Source organism: Cololabis saira, chromosome 5, assembly GCF_033807715.1.
Source record: "Cololabis saira isolate AMF1-May2022 chromosome 5, fColSai1.1, whole genome shotgun sequence".
In the NCBI taxonomy this organism is placed as follows: Eukaryota; Metazoa; Chordata; class Actinopteri; order Beloniformes; family Belonidae; genus Cololabis; species Cololabis saira.
The window spans coordinates 44,496,829-44,509,716 of NC_084591.1; the positions used below are offsets into that span (position 1 = coordinate 44,496,829).

A 12,888-nucleotide genomic window follows, 5' to 3' on the forward strand; every position below is an offset into this window, starting at 1 on the left:
TGCTTTCAAGAGCCTGTTGAAGTTAGAGAGGGACATCGCTGTTCTGATAGCAGCTGGCAGGCGGTTCCACCAGCGTGGAACACTGTGAAAACTGTGAGTTCCTTGAACGTAGGGATGGCGCTGCCAAACAACATTCCTGTGAGGAGAAATTAGCGCCTATGGCGTAATTCTGTATGATCGCGTTGAGGCAGATAATTCAAGTGAAAGGGCACAACTCAGGAGAACAGACAGCAGGCGTAGAGTGAGAAATCTAGTAAAGGAAAGCACAGTTCCCTGACTGGGAATCCAACCCAGGGCAAGTTTTCACATTCTAGTCACTTTTTGAACATCCCACCGTGAGCGTACGCACAATCCTTGTACACCGCACTCTTTGTACATGTGGCCGTTGATCTTTCAACTTGTTGAAAGCCTCTGGTGTATATTGTGAGAAATGTATTATAGAAAAAGAGCAGTTCCCTGACCGGGAATCGAACCCGGGCCGCGGCGGTGAGAGCGCCGAATCCTAACCACTAGACCATCAGGGAGATGCCGCTAGGTACTGTCAATTGGAAATACCCGTAAAAATGTTGTCACAATAATCAAGCTACTATAGATGAATGCACAGACTACTCTTCCCAGTTGAGACATCAGATCTTTTAACCTTGATATATTTTTAAAGTGGTAGTAGGCTGACTTTGTTTTTGTCTTGATGTGTTTAGGTGTGAGTCCATCACAACACCCAGATTTCTGCGCTGGTTGCTAGTTTTTAGGTGTATCTGTGGTGACCTGTAATCGTTTGTCTTTGGCTCCAAAGACAATTTTGTTTAGCTCGAGAAATGTAGATATTGAACAGAAGAGCTCCCAGACTGGAACCTTGGGGAACTCCACATGTGATTCTTGTCTTCTCTGATGTAAAGTTACCTGTTGACACAAAGTACTTCCTGTTCTCTAAGTATGTTTTGAACCACTTTAGTACAGTTCCAGAAAGACCCGCCCAGTTCTATAGTGGTTTGAGTAAAGTATTTCGGTCAACTGTATCAAGTGCAACACTGATATCCAGTAACAATAAGACTGACTTTTTTCCCATCATCTGCATTCAAAAATATATCACTATGACTTTTTTTGGCAATGATGTCAGAAAAGTAGTACTTCCTTGCATTCCTTAGTTGTAAATTATGAGAGGGAAGTTTGTCTTTATAGATGTCAAAAGGAACCTGGAGATTAGTTTTTCTCCAATCAAAAACGTATGCTTTCAAGAGCCTGTTGAAGTTAGAGAGGGACATCGCTGTTCTGATAGCAGCTGGCAGGCGGTTCCACCAGCGTGGAACACTGTGAAAACTGTGAGTTCCTTGAACGTAGGGATGGCGCTGCCAAACAACATTCCTGTGAGGAGCAATTAGCGCCTATGGCGTAATTCTGTATGATCGCGTTGAGACAGATAATTCATGTGAAAGGGCACAACTCAGGAGAACAGACAGCAGGCGTAGAGTGAGAAATCTAGTAAAGGAAAGCACAGTTCCCTGACTGGGAATCCAACCCAGGGCAAGTTTTCACATTCTAGTCACTTTTTGAACATCCCACCGTGAGCGTACGCACAATCCTTGTACACCGCACTCTTTGTACATGTGGCCGTTGATCTTTCAACTTGTTGAAAGCCTCTGGTGTATATTGTGAGAAATGTATCATAGAAAAAGAGCAGTTCCCTGACCGGGAATCGAACCCGGGCCGCGGCGGTGAGAGCGCCGAATCCTAACCACTAGACCATCAGGGAGATGCCGCTAGGTACTGTCAATTGGAAATACCCATAAAAATGTTGTCACAATAATCAAGCTACTATAGATGCATGCACAGACTACTCTTCCCAGTTGAGACATCAGATCTTTTAACCTTGATATGTTTTTAAAGTGGTAGTAGGCTGACTTTGTTTTTGTCTTGATGTGTTTAGGTGTGAGTCCATCACAACACCCAGATTTCTGCGCTGGTTGCTAGTTTTTAGGTGTATCTGTGGTGACCTGTAATCGTTTGTCTTTGGCTCCAAAGACAATTTTGTTTAGCTCGAGAAATGTAGATATTGAACAGAAGAGCTCCCAGACTGGAACCTTGGGGAACTCCACATGTGATTCTTGTCTTCTCTGATGTAAAGTTACCTGTTGACACAAAGTACTTCCTGTTCTCTAAGTATGTTTTGAACCACTTTAGTACAGTTCCACAAAGACCCGCCCAGTTCTATAGTGGTTTGAGTAAAGTATTTCGGTCAACTGTATCAAGTGCAACACTGATATCCAGTAACAATAAGACTGACTTTTTTCCCATCATCTGCATTCAAAAATATATCACTATGACTTTTTTTGGCAATGATGTCAGAAAAGTAGTACTTCCTTGCATTCCTTAGTTGTAAATTATGAGAGGGAAGTTTGTCTTTATAGATGTCAAAAGGAACCTGGAGATTAGTTTTTCTCCAATCAAAAACGTATGCTTTCAAGAGCCTGTTGAAGTTAGAGAGGGACATCGCTGTTCTGATAGCAGCTGGCAGGCGGTTCCACCAGCGTGGAACACTGTGAAAACTGTGAGTTCCTTGAACGTAGGGATGGCGCTGCCAAAAAACATTCCTGTGAGGAGCAATTAGCGCCTATGGCGTAATTCTGTATGATCGCGTTGAGGCAGATAATTCAAGTGAAAGGGCACAACTCAGGAGAAGAGACAGCAGGCGTAGAGTGAGAAATCTAGTAAAGGAAAGCACAGTTCCCTGACTGGGAATCCAACCCAGGGCAAGTTTTCACATTCTAGTCACTTTTTGAACATCCCACCGTGAGCGTACGCACAATCCTTGTACACCGCACTCTTTGTACATGTGGCCGTTGATCTTTCAACTTGTTGATGACACAAAGTACTTCCTGTTCTCTAAGTATGTTTTGAACCACTTTAGTACAGTTCCAGAAAGACCCGCCCAGTTCTATAGTGGTTTGAGTAAAGTATTTCAGTCAACTGTATCAAGTGCAACACTGATATCCAGTAACAATAAGACTGACTTTTTTCCCATCATCTGCATTCAAAAATATATCACTATGACTTTTTTTGGCAATGATGTCAGAAAAGTAGTACTTCCTTGCATTCCTTAGTTGTAAATTATGAGAGGGAAGTTTGTCTTTATAGATGTCAAAAGGAACCTGGAGATTAGTTTTTCTCCAATCAAAAACGTATGCTTTCAAGAGCCTGTTGAAGTTAGAGAGGGACATCGCTGTTCTGATAGCAGCTGGCAGGCGGTTCCACCACCGTGGAACACTGTGAAAACTGTGAGTTCCTTGAACGTAGGGATGGCGCTGCCAAACAACATTCCTGTGAGGAGCAATTAGCGCCTATGGCGTAATTCTGTATGATCGCGTCAAGGCAGATAATTCATGTGAAAGGGCACAACTCAGGAGAACAGACAGCAGGCGTAGAGTGAGAAATCTAGTAAAGGAAAGCACAGTTCCCTGACTGGGAATCCAACCCAGGGCAAGTTTTCACATTCTAGTCACTTTTTGAACATCCCACCGTGAGCGTACGCACAATCCTTGTACACCGCACTCTTTGTACATGTGGCCGTTGATCTTTCAACTTGTTGAAAGCCTCTGGTGTATATTGTGAGAAATGTATTATAGAAAAAGAGCAGTTCCCTGACCGGGAATCGAACCCGGGCCGCGGCGGTGAGAGCGCCGAATCCTAACCACTAGACCATCAGGGAGATGCCGCTAGGTACTGTCAATTGGAAATACCCATACAAATGTTGTCACAATAATCAAGCTACTATAGATGCATGCACAGACTACTCTTCCCAGTTGAGACATCAGATCTTTTAACCTTGATATGTTTTTAAAGTGGTAGTAGGCTGACTTTGTTTTTGTCTTAATGTGTTTAGGTGTGAGTCCATCACAACACCCAGATTTCTGCGCTGGTTGCTAGTTTTTAGGTGTATCTGTGGTGACCTGTAATCGTTTGTCTTTGGCTCCAAAGACAATTTTGTTTAGCTCGAGAAATGTAGATATTGAACAGAAGAGCTCCCAGACTGGAACCTTGGGGAACTCCACATGTGATTCTTGTCTTCTCTGATGTAAAGTTACCAGTTGACACAAAGTACTTCCTGTTCTCTTAGTATGTTTTGAACCACTTTAGTACAGTTCCAGAAAGACCCGCCCAGTTCTATAGTGGTTTGAGTAAAATATTTCGGTCAACTGTATCAAGTGCGACACTGATATCCAGTTACAATAAGACTGACTTTTTTCCCATCGTATGCATTCAAAAATATATCATTATGACTTTTTTTGGCAATGATGTCAGAAAAGTAGTACTTCCTTGCATTCCTTAGTTGTAAATTATGAGAGGGAAGTTTGTCTTTATAGATGTCAAAAGGAACCTGGAGATTAGTTTTTCGCCAATCAAAAACGTATGCTTTCAAGAGCCTCTTGAAGTTAGAGAGGGACATCGCTGTTCTGATAGCAGCTGGCAGGCGGTTCCACCAGCGTGGAACACTGTGAAAACTGTGAGTTCCTTGAACGTAGGGATGGCGCTGCCAAACAACATTCCTGTGAGGAGCAATTAGCGCCTATGGCGTAATTCTGTATGATCGCGTTGAGGCAGATAATTCAAGTGAAAGGGCACAACTCAGGAGAAGAGACAGCAGGCGTAGAGTGAGAAATCTAGTAAAGGAAAGCACAGTTCCCTGACTGGGAATCGAACCCAGGGCAAGTTTTCACATTCTAGTCACTTTTTGAACATCCCACCGTGAGCGTACGCACAATCCTTGTACACCGCACTCTTTGTACATGTGGCCGTTGATCTTTCAACTTGTTGAAACCCTCTGGTGTATATTGTGAGAAATGTATCATAGAAAAAGAGCAGTTCCCTGACCGGGAATCGAACCCGGGCCGCGGCGGTGAGAGCGCCGAATCCTAACCACTAGACCATCAGGGAGATGCCGCTAGGTACTGTCAATTGGAAATACCCGTAAAAATGTTGTCACAATAATCAAGCTACTATAGATGAATGCACAGACTACTCTTCCCAGTTGAGACATCAGATCTTTTAACCTTGATATATTTTTAAAGTGGTAGTAGGCTGACTTTGTTTTTGTCTTGATGTGTTTAGGTGTGAGTCCATCACAAAGCCCAGATTTCTGCGCTGGTTGCTAGTTTTTAGGTGTATCTGTGGTGACCTGTAATCGTTTGTCTTTGGCTCCAAAGACAATTTTGTTTAGCTCGAGAAATGTAGATATTGAACAGAAGAGCTCCCAGACTGGAACCTTGGGGAACTCCACATGTGATTCTTGTCTTCTCTGATGTAAAGTTACCTGTTGACACAAAGTACTTCCTGTTCTCTAAGTATGTTTTGAACCACTTTAGTACAGTTCCACAAAGACCCGCCCAGTTCTATAGTGGTTTGAGTAAAATATTTCGGTCAACTGTATCAAGTGCAACACTGATATCCAGTAACAATAAGACTGACTTTTTTCCCATCATCTGCATTCAAAAATATATCACTATGACTTTTTTTGGCAATGATGTCAGAAAAGTAGTACTTCCTTGCATTCCTTAGTTGTAAATTATGAGAGGGAAGTTTGTCTTTATAGATGTCAAAAGGAACCTGGAGATAAGTTTTTCTCCAATCAAAAACGTATGCTTTCAAGAGCCTCTTGAAGTCAGAGAGGGACATCGCTGTTCTGATAGCAGCTGGCAGGCGGTTCCACCAGCGTGGAACACTGTGAAAACTGTGAGTTCCTTGAACGTAGGGATGGCGCTGCCAAACAACATTCCTGTGAGGAGCAATTAGCGCCTATGGCGTAATCCTGTATGATCGCGTTGAGGCAGATAATTCAAGTGAAAGGGCACAACTCAGGAGAAGAGACAGCAGGCGTAGAGTGAGAAATCTAGTAAAGGAAAGCACAGTTCCCTGACTGGGAATCGAACCCAGGGCAAGTTTTCACATTCTAGTCACTTTTTGAACATCCCACCGTGAGCGTACGCACAATCCTTGTACACCGCACTCTTTGTACATGTGGCCGTTGATCTTTCAACTTGTTGAAACCCTCTGGTGTATATTGTGAGAAATGTATCATAGAAAAAGAGCAGTTCCCTGACCGGGAATCAAACCCGGGCCGCGGCGGTGAGAGCGCCGAATCCTAACCACTAGACCATCAGGGAGATGCCGCTAGGTACTGTCAATTGGAAATACCCGTAAAAATGTTGTCACAATAATCAAGCTACTATAGATGAATGCACAGACTACTCTTCCCAGTTGAGACATCAGATCTTTTAACCTTGATATATTTTTAAAGTGGTAGTAGGCTGACTTTGTTTTTGTCTTGATGTGTTTAGGTGTGAGTCCATCACAACACCCAGATTTCTGCGCTGGTTGCTAGTTTTTAGGTGTATCTGTGGTGACCTGTAATCGTTTGTCTTTGGCTCCAAAGACAATTTTGTTTAGCTCGAGAAATGTAGATATTGAACAGAAGAGCTCCCAGACTGGAACCTTGGGGAACTCCACATGTGATTCTTGTCTTCTCTGATGTAAAGTTACCTGTTGACACAAAGTACTTCCTGTTCTCTAAGTATGTTTTGAACCACTTTAGTACAGTTCCAGAAAGACCCGCCCAGTTCTATAGTGGTTTGAGTAAAGTATTTCAGTCAACTGTATCAAGTGCAACACTGATATCCAGTAACAATAAGACTGACTTTTTTCCCATCATCTGCATTCAAAAATATATCACTATGACTTTTTTTGGCAATGATGTCAGAAAAGTAGTACTTCCTTGCATTCCTTAGTTGTAAATTATGAGAGGGAAGTTTGTCTTTATAGATGTCAAAAGGAACCTGGAGATTAGTTTTTCTCCAATCAAAAACGTATGCTTTCAAGAGCCTGTTGAAGTTAGAGAGGGACATCGCTGTTCTGATAGCAGCTGGCAGGCGGTTCCACCAGCGTGGAACACTGTGAAAACTGTGAGTTCCTTGAACGTAGGGATGGCGCTGCCAAACAACATTCCTGTGAGGAGCAATTAGCGCCTATGGCGTAATTCTGTATGATCGCGTTGAGGCAGATAATTCATGTGAAAGGGCACAACTCAGGAGAACAGACAGCAGGCGTAGAGTGAGAAATCTAGTAAAGGAAAGCACAGTTCCCTGACTGGGAATCCAACCCAGGGCAAGTTTTCACATTCTAGTCACTTTTTGAACATCCCACCGTGAGCGTACGCACAATCCTTGTACACCGCACTCTTTGTACATGTGGCCGTTGATCTTTCAACTTGTTGAAAGCCTCTGGTGTATATTGTGAGAAATGTATCATAGAAAAAGAGCAGTTACCTGACCGGGAATCGAACCCGGGCCGCGGCGGTGAGAGCGCCGAATCCTAACCACTAGACCATCAGGGAGATGCCGCTAGGTACTGTCAATTGGAAATACCCGTAAAAATGTTGTCACAATAATCAATCTACTATAGATGAATGCACAGACTACTCTTCCCAGTTGAGACATCAGATCTTTTAACCTTGATATATTTTTAAAGTGGTAGTAGGCTGACTTTGTTTTTGTCTTGATGTGTTTAGGTGTGAGTCCATCACAACACCCAGATTTCTGCGCTGGTTGCTAGTTTTTAGGTGTATCTGTGGTGACCTGTAATCGTTTGTCTTTGGCTCCAAAGACAATTTTGTTTAGCTCGAGAAATGTAGATATTGAACAGAAGAGCTCCCAGACTGGAACCTTGGGGAACTCCACATGTGATTCTTGTCTTCTCTGATGTAAAGTTACCTGTTGACACAAAGTACTTCCTGTTCTCTAAGTATGTTTTGAACCACTTTAGTACAGTTCGAGAAAGACCCGCCCAGTTCTATAGTGGTTTGAGTAAAGTATTTCGGTCAACTGTATCAAGTGCAACACTGATATCCAGTAACAATAAGACTGACTTTTTTCCCATCATCTGCATTCAAAAATATATCACTATGACTTTTTTTGGCAATGATGTCAGAAAAGTAGTACTTCCTTGCATTCCTTAGTTGTAAATTATGAGAGGGAAGTTTGTCTTTATAGATGTCAAAAGGAACCTGGAGATTAGTTTTTCTCCAATCAAAAACGTATGCTTTCAAGAGCCTCTTGAAGTCAGAGAGGGACATCGCTGTTCTGATAGCAGCTGGCAGGCGGTTCCACCAGCGTGGAACACTGTGAAAACTGTGAGTTCCTTGAACGTAGGGATGGCGCTGCCAAACAACATTCCTGTGAGGAGCAATTAGCGCCTATGGCGTAATCCTGTATGATCGCGTTGAGGCAGATAATTCAAGTGAAAGGGCACAACTCAGGAGAAGAGACAGCAGGCGTAGAGTGAGAAATCTAGTAAAGGAAAGCACAGTTCCCTGACTGGGAATCGAACCCAGGGCAAGTTTTCACATTCTAGTCACTTTTTGAACATCCCACCGTGAGCGTACGCACAATCCTTGTACACCGCACTCTTTGTACATGTGGCCGTTGATCTTTCAACTTGTTGAAACCCTCTGGTGTATATTGTGAGAAATGTATCATAGAAAAAGAGCAGTTCCCTGACCGGGAATCGAACCCGGGCCGCGGCGGTGAGAGCGCCGAATCCTAACCACTAGACCATCAGGGAGATGCCGCTAGGTACTGTCAATTGGAAATACCCGTAAAAATGTTGTCACAATAATCAAGCTACTATAGATGAATGCACAGACTACTCTTCCCAGTTGAGACATCAGATCTTTTAACCTTGATATATGTTTAAAGTGGTAGTAGGCTGACTTTGTTTTTGTCTTGATGTGTTTAGGTGTGAGTCCATCACAACACCCAGATTTCTGCGCTGGTTGCTAGTTTTTAGGTGTATCTGTGGTGACCTGTAATCGTTTGTCTTTGGCTCCAAAGACAATTTTGTTTAGCTCGAGAAATGTAGATATTGAACAGAAGAGCTCCCAGACTGGAACCTTGGGGAACTCCACATGTGATTCTTGTCTTCTCTGATGTAAAGTTACCTGTTGACACAAAGTACTTCCTGTTCTCTAAGTATGTTTTGAACCACTTTAGTACAGTTCCAGAAAGACCCGCCCAGTTCTATAGTGGTTTGAGTAAAGTATTTCGGTCAACTGTATCAAGTGCAACACTGATATCCAGTAACAATAAGACTGACTTTTTTCCCATCATCTGCATTCAAAAATATATCACTATGACTTTTTTTGGCAATGATGTCAGAAAAGTAGTACTTCCTTGCATTCCTTAGTTGTAAATTATGAGAGGGAAGTTTGTCTTTATAGATGTCAAAAGGAACCTGGAGATTAGTTTTTCTCCAATCAAAAACGTATGCTTTCAAGAGCCTGTTGAAGTTAGAGAGGGACATCGCTGTTCTGATAGCAGCTGGCAGGCGGTTCCACCAGCGTGGAACACTGTGAAAACTGTGAGTTCCTTGAACGTAGGGATGGCGCTGCCAAACAACATTCCTGTGAGGAGCAATTAGCGCCTATGGCGTAATTCTGTATGATCGCGTTGAGGCAGATAATTCATGTGAAAGGGCACAACTCAGGAGAACAGACAGCAGGCGTAGAGTGAGAAATCTAGTAAAGGAAAGCACAGTTCCCTGACTGGGAATCCAACCCAGGGCAAGTTTTCACATTCTAGTCACTTTTTGAACATCCCACCGTGAGCGTACGCACAATCCTTGTACACCGCACTCTTTGTACATGTGGCCGTTGATCTTTCAACTTGTTGAAAGCCTCTGGTGTATATTGTGAGAAATGTATCATAGAAAAAGAGCAGTTCCCTGACCGGGAATCGAACCCGGGCCGCGGCGGTGAGAGCGCCGAATCCTAACCACTAGACCATCAGGGAGATGTCGCTAGGTACTGTCAATTGGAAATAACCATAAAAATGTTGTCACAATAATCAAGCTACTATAGATGAATGCACAGACTACTCTTCCCAGTTGAGACATCAGATATTTTAACCTTGATATATTTTTAAAGTGGTAGTAGGCTGACTTTGTTTTTGTCTTAATGTGTTTAGGTGTGAGTCCATCACAACACCCAGATTTCTGCGCTGGTTGCTAGTTTATAGGTGTATCTGTGGTGACCTGTAATAGTTTGTCTTTGGCTCCAAAGACAATTTTGTTTAGCTCGAGAAATGTAGATATTGAACAGAAGAGCTCCCAGACTGGAACCTTGGGGAACTCCACATGTGATTCTTGTCTTCTCTGATGTAAAGTTACCTGTTGACACAAAGTACTTCCTGTTCTCTAAGTATGTTTTGAACCACTTTAGTACAGTTCCACAAAGACCCGCCCAGTTCTATAGTGGTTTGAGTAAAATATTTCGGTCAACTGTATCAAGTGCAACACTGATATCCAGTAACAATAAGACTGACTTTTTTCCCATCATCTGCATTCAAAAATATATCATTATGACTTTTTTTGGCAATGATGTCAGAAAAGTAGTACTTCCTTGCATTCCTTAGTTGTAAATTATGAGAGGGAAGTTTGTCTTTATAGATGTCAAAAGGAACCTGGAGATTAGTTTTTCTCCAATCAAAAACGTATGCTTTCAAGAGCCTCTTGAAGTCAGAGAGGGACATCGCTGTTCTGATAGCAGCTGGCAGGCGGTTCCACCAGCGTGGAACACTGTGAAAACTGTGAGTTCCTTGAACGTAGGGATGGCGCTGCCAAACAACATTCCTGTGAGGAGCAATTAGCGCCTATGGCGTAATCCTGTATGATCGCGTTGAGGCAGATAATTCAAGTGAAAGGGCACAACTCAGGAGAAGAGACAGCAGGCGTAGAGTGAGAAATCTAGTAAAGGAAAGCACAGTTCCCTGACTGGGAATCGAACCCAGGGCAAGTTTTCACATTCTAGTCACTTTTTGAACATCCCACCGTGAGCGTACGCACAATCCTTGTACACCGCACTCTTTGTACATGTGGCCGTTGATCTTTCAACTTGTTGAAACCCTCTGGTGTATATTGTGAGAAATGTATCATAGAAAAAGAGCAGTTCCCTGACCGGGAATCGAACCCGGGCCGCGGCGGTGAGAGCGCCGAATCCTAACCACTAGACCATCAGGGAGATGCCGCTAGGTACTGTCAATTGGAAATACCCGTAAAAATGTTGTCACAATAATCAAGCTACTATAGATGAATGCACAGACTACTCTTCCCAGTTGAGACATCAGATCTTTTAACCTTGATATATTTTTAAAGTGGTAGTAGGCTGACTTTGTTTTTGTCTTGATGTGTTTAGGTGTGAGTCCATCACAACACCCAGATTTCTGCGCTGGTTGCTAGTTTTTAGGTGTATCTGTGGTGACCTGTAATCGTTTGTCTTTGGCTCCAAAGACAATTTTGTTTAGCTCGAGAAATGTAGATATTGAACAGAAGAGCTCCCAGACTGGAACCTTGGGGAACTCCACATGTGATTCTTGTCTTCTCTGATGTAAAGTTACCTGTTGACACAAAGTACTTCCTGTTCTCTAAGTATGTTTTGAACCACCTTAGTACAGTTCCAGAAAGACCCGCCCAGTTCTATAGTGGTTTGAGTAAAGTATTTCGGTCAACTGTATCAAGTGCAACACTGATATCCAGTAACAATAAGACTGACTTTTTTCCCATCATCTGCATTCAAAAATATATCACTATGACTTTTTTTGGCAATGATGTCAGAAAAGTAGTACTTCCTTGCATTCCTTAGTTGTAAATTATGAGAGGGAAGTTTGTCTTTATAGATGTCAAAAGGAACCTGGAGATTAGTTTTTCTCCAATCAAAAACGTATGCTTTCAAGAGCCTGTTGAAGTTAGAGAGGGACATCGCTGTTCTGATAGCAGCTGGCAGGCGGTTCCACCAGCGTGGAACACTGTGAAAACTGTGAGTTCCTTGAACGTAGGGATGGCGCTGCCAAAAAACATTCCTGTGAGGAGCAATTAGCGCCTATGGCGTAATTCTGTATGATCGCGTTGAGGCAGATAATTCAAGTGAAAGGGCACAACTCAGGAGAAGAGACAGCAGGCGTAGAGTGAGAAATCTAGTAAAGGAAAGCACAGTTCCCTGACTGGGAATCCAACCCAGGGCAAGTTTTCACATTCTAGTCACTTTTTGAACATCCCACCGTGAGCGTACGCACAATCCTTGTACACCGCACTCTTTGTACATGTGGCCGTTGATCTTTCAACTTGTTGAAACCCTCTGGTGTATATTGTGAGAAATGTATCATAGAAAAAGAGCAGTTCCCTGACCGGGAATCGAACCCGGGCCGCGGCGGTGAGAGCGCCGAATCCTAACCACTAGACCATCAGGGAGATGCCGCTAGGTACTGTCAATTGGAAATACCCGTAAAAATGTTGTCACAATAATCAAGCTACTATAGATGAATGCACAGACTACTCTTCCCAGTTGAGACATCAGGGGCCTTATGTACTAAGAGTGCGGCGCACAAAAAACGTGCGTACGCCACTTTTAACGCTCACGGTCGGATGTACAAAGAATGACGTGAACGTAGAAAGCTGCGGTCCGTCACTCAAACATTAAGGCTGGTTCACGCACTTTTCTGAGGTTTTGTCCGTTGGCGACACTCACTGGTGATGCAGTGAAGTGCAGAATATGAGGAAACTTAACGTCAACATAAGTTCACGACCACGTGAAGGACACGACAATCCCGACATCACCAGATAAATTACACAAGAGTGGAGCTGCAACAATCTCACAATCAACCACATGATCTGAACAAACAACTAAAGGAGCTCAACGATGGAACCTGCAAATCCTGATGGAGCTTTGGCTCCATTAGAGGAACCTGCTGATGCAGGATCAGGAGCGAGTCCTCAGGCACCAAACGCATCTGCTGGTCCAGGACTAAGACTGGACCATCAGCTGGTTCAGGTACCAAGAGGATCCTCCTGGAT

At 43.2% G+C, this 12,888-nt stretch overlaps 10 non-coding genes across 10 annotated transcripts; all 10 read right to left on the reverse strand.

Annotated features, from left to right (window-relative positions):
- Nucleotides 1-452: 452 nt before the first annotated feature.
- trnae-cuc (transfer RNA glutamic acid (anticodon CUC)) lies at nucleotides 453-524 on the reverse strand. Its single transcript has one exon. It is a non-coding gene; the product is annotated as a tRNA-Glu (tRNA).
- A 1,154-nt stretch (nucleotides 525-1,678) lies between these two features.
- trnae-cuc (transfer RNA glutamic acid (anticodon CUC)) lies at nucleotides 1,679-1,750 on the reverse strand. Its single transcript has one exon. It is a non-coding gene; the product is annotated as a tRNA-Glu (tRNA).
- Nucleotides 1,751-3,631: 1,881 nt separating this feature from the next.
- Nucleotides 3,632-3,703, reverse strand: trnae-cuc (transfer RNA glutamic acid (anticodon CUC)). The gene has a single exon. It is a non-coding gene; the product is annotated as a tRNA-Glu (tRNA).
- Nucleotides 3,704-4,857: 1,154 nt separating this feature from the next.
- trnae-cuc (transfer RNA glutamic acid (anticodon CUC)) lies at nucleotides 4,858-4,929 on the reverse strand. The gene has a single exon. It is a non-coding gene; the product is annotated as a tRNA-Glu (tRNA).
- A 1,154-nt stretch (nucleotides 4,930-6,083) lies between these two features.
- trnae-cuc (transfer RNA glutamic acid (anticodon CUC)) lies at nucleotides 6,084-6,155 on the reverse strand. Its single transcript has one exon. It is a non-coding gene; the product is annotated as a tRNA-Glu (tRNA).
- Nucleotides 6,156-7,309: 1,154 nt separating this feature from the next.
- trnae-cuc (transfer RNA glutamic acid (anticodon CUC)) lies at nucleotides 7,310-7,381 on the reverse strand. The gene has a single exon. It is a non-coding gene; the product is annotated as a tRNA-Glu (tRNA).
- A 1,154-nt stretch (nucleotides 7,382-8,535) lies between these two features.
- Nucleotides 8,536-8,607, reverse strand: trnae-cuc (transfer RNA glutamic acid (anticodon CUC)). Its single transcript has one exon. It is a non-coding gene; the product is annotated as a tRNA-Glu (tRNA).
- Nucleotides 8,608-9,761: 1,154 nt separating this feature from the next.
- trnae-cuc (transfer RNA glutamic acid (anticodon CUC)) lies at nucleotides 9,762-9,833 on the reverse strand. Its single transcript has one exon. It is a non-coding gene; the product is annotated as a tRNA-Glu (tRNA).
- Nucleotides 9,834-10,987: 1,154 nt separating this feature from the next.
- trnae-cuc (transfer RNA glutamic acid (anticodon CUC)) lies at nucleotides 10,988-11,059 on the reverse strand. The gene has a single exon. It is a non-coding gene; the product is annotated as a tRNA-Glu (tRNA).
- A 1,154-nt stretch (nucleotides 11,060-12,213) lies between these two features.
- trnae-cuc (transfer RNA glutamic acid (anticodon CUC)) lies at nucleotides 12,214-12,285 on the reverse strand. Its single transcript has one exon. It is a non-coding gene; the product is annotated as a tRNA-Glu (tRNA).
- Between the last annotated feature and the right edge of the window lie 603 nt (nucleotides 12,286-12,888).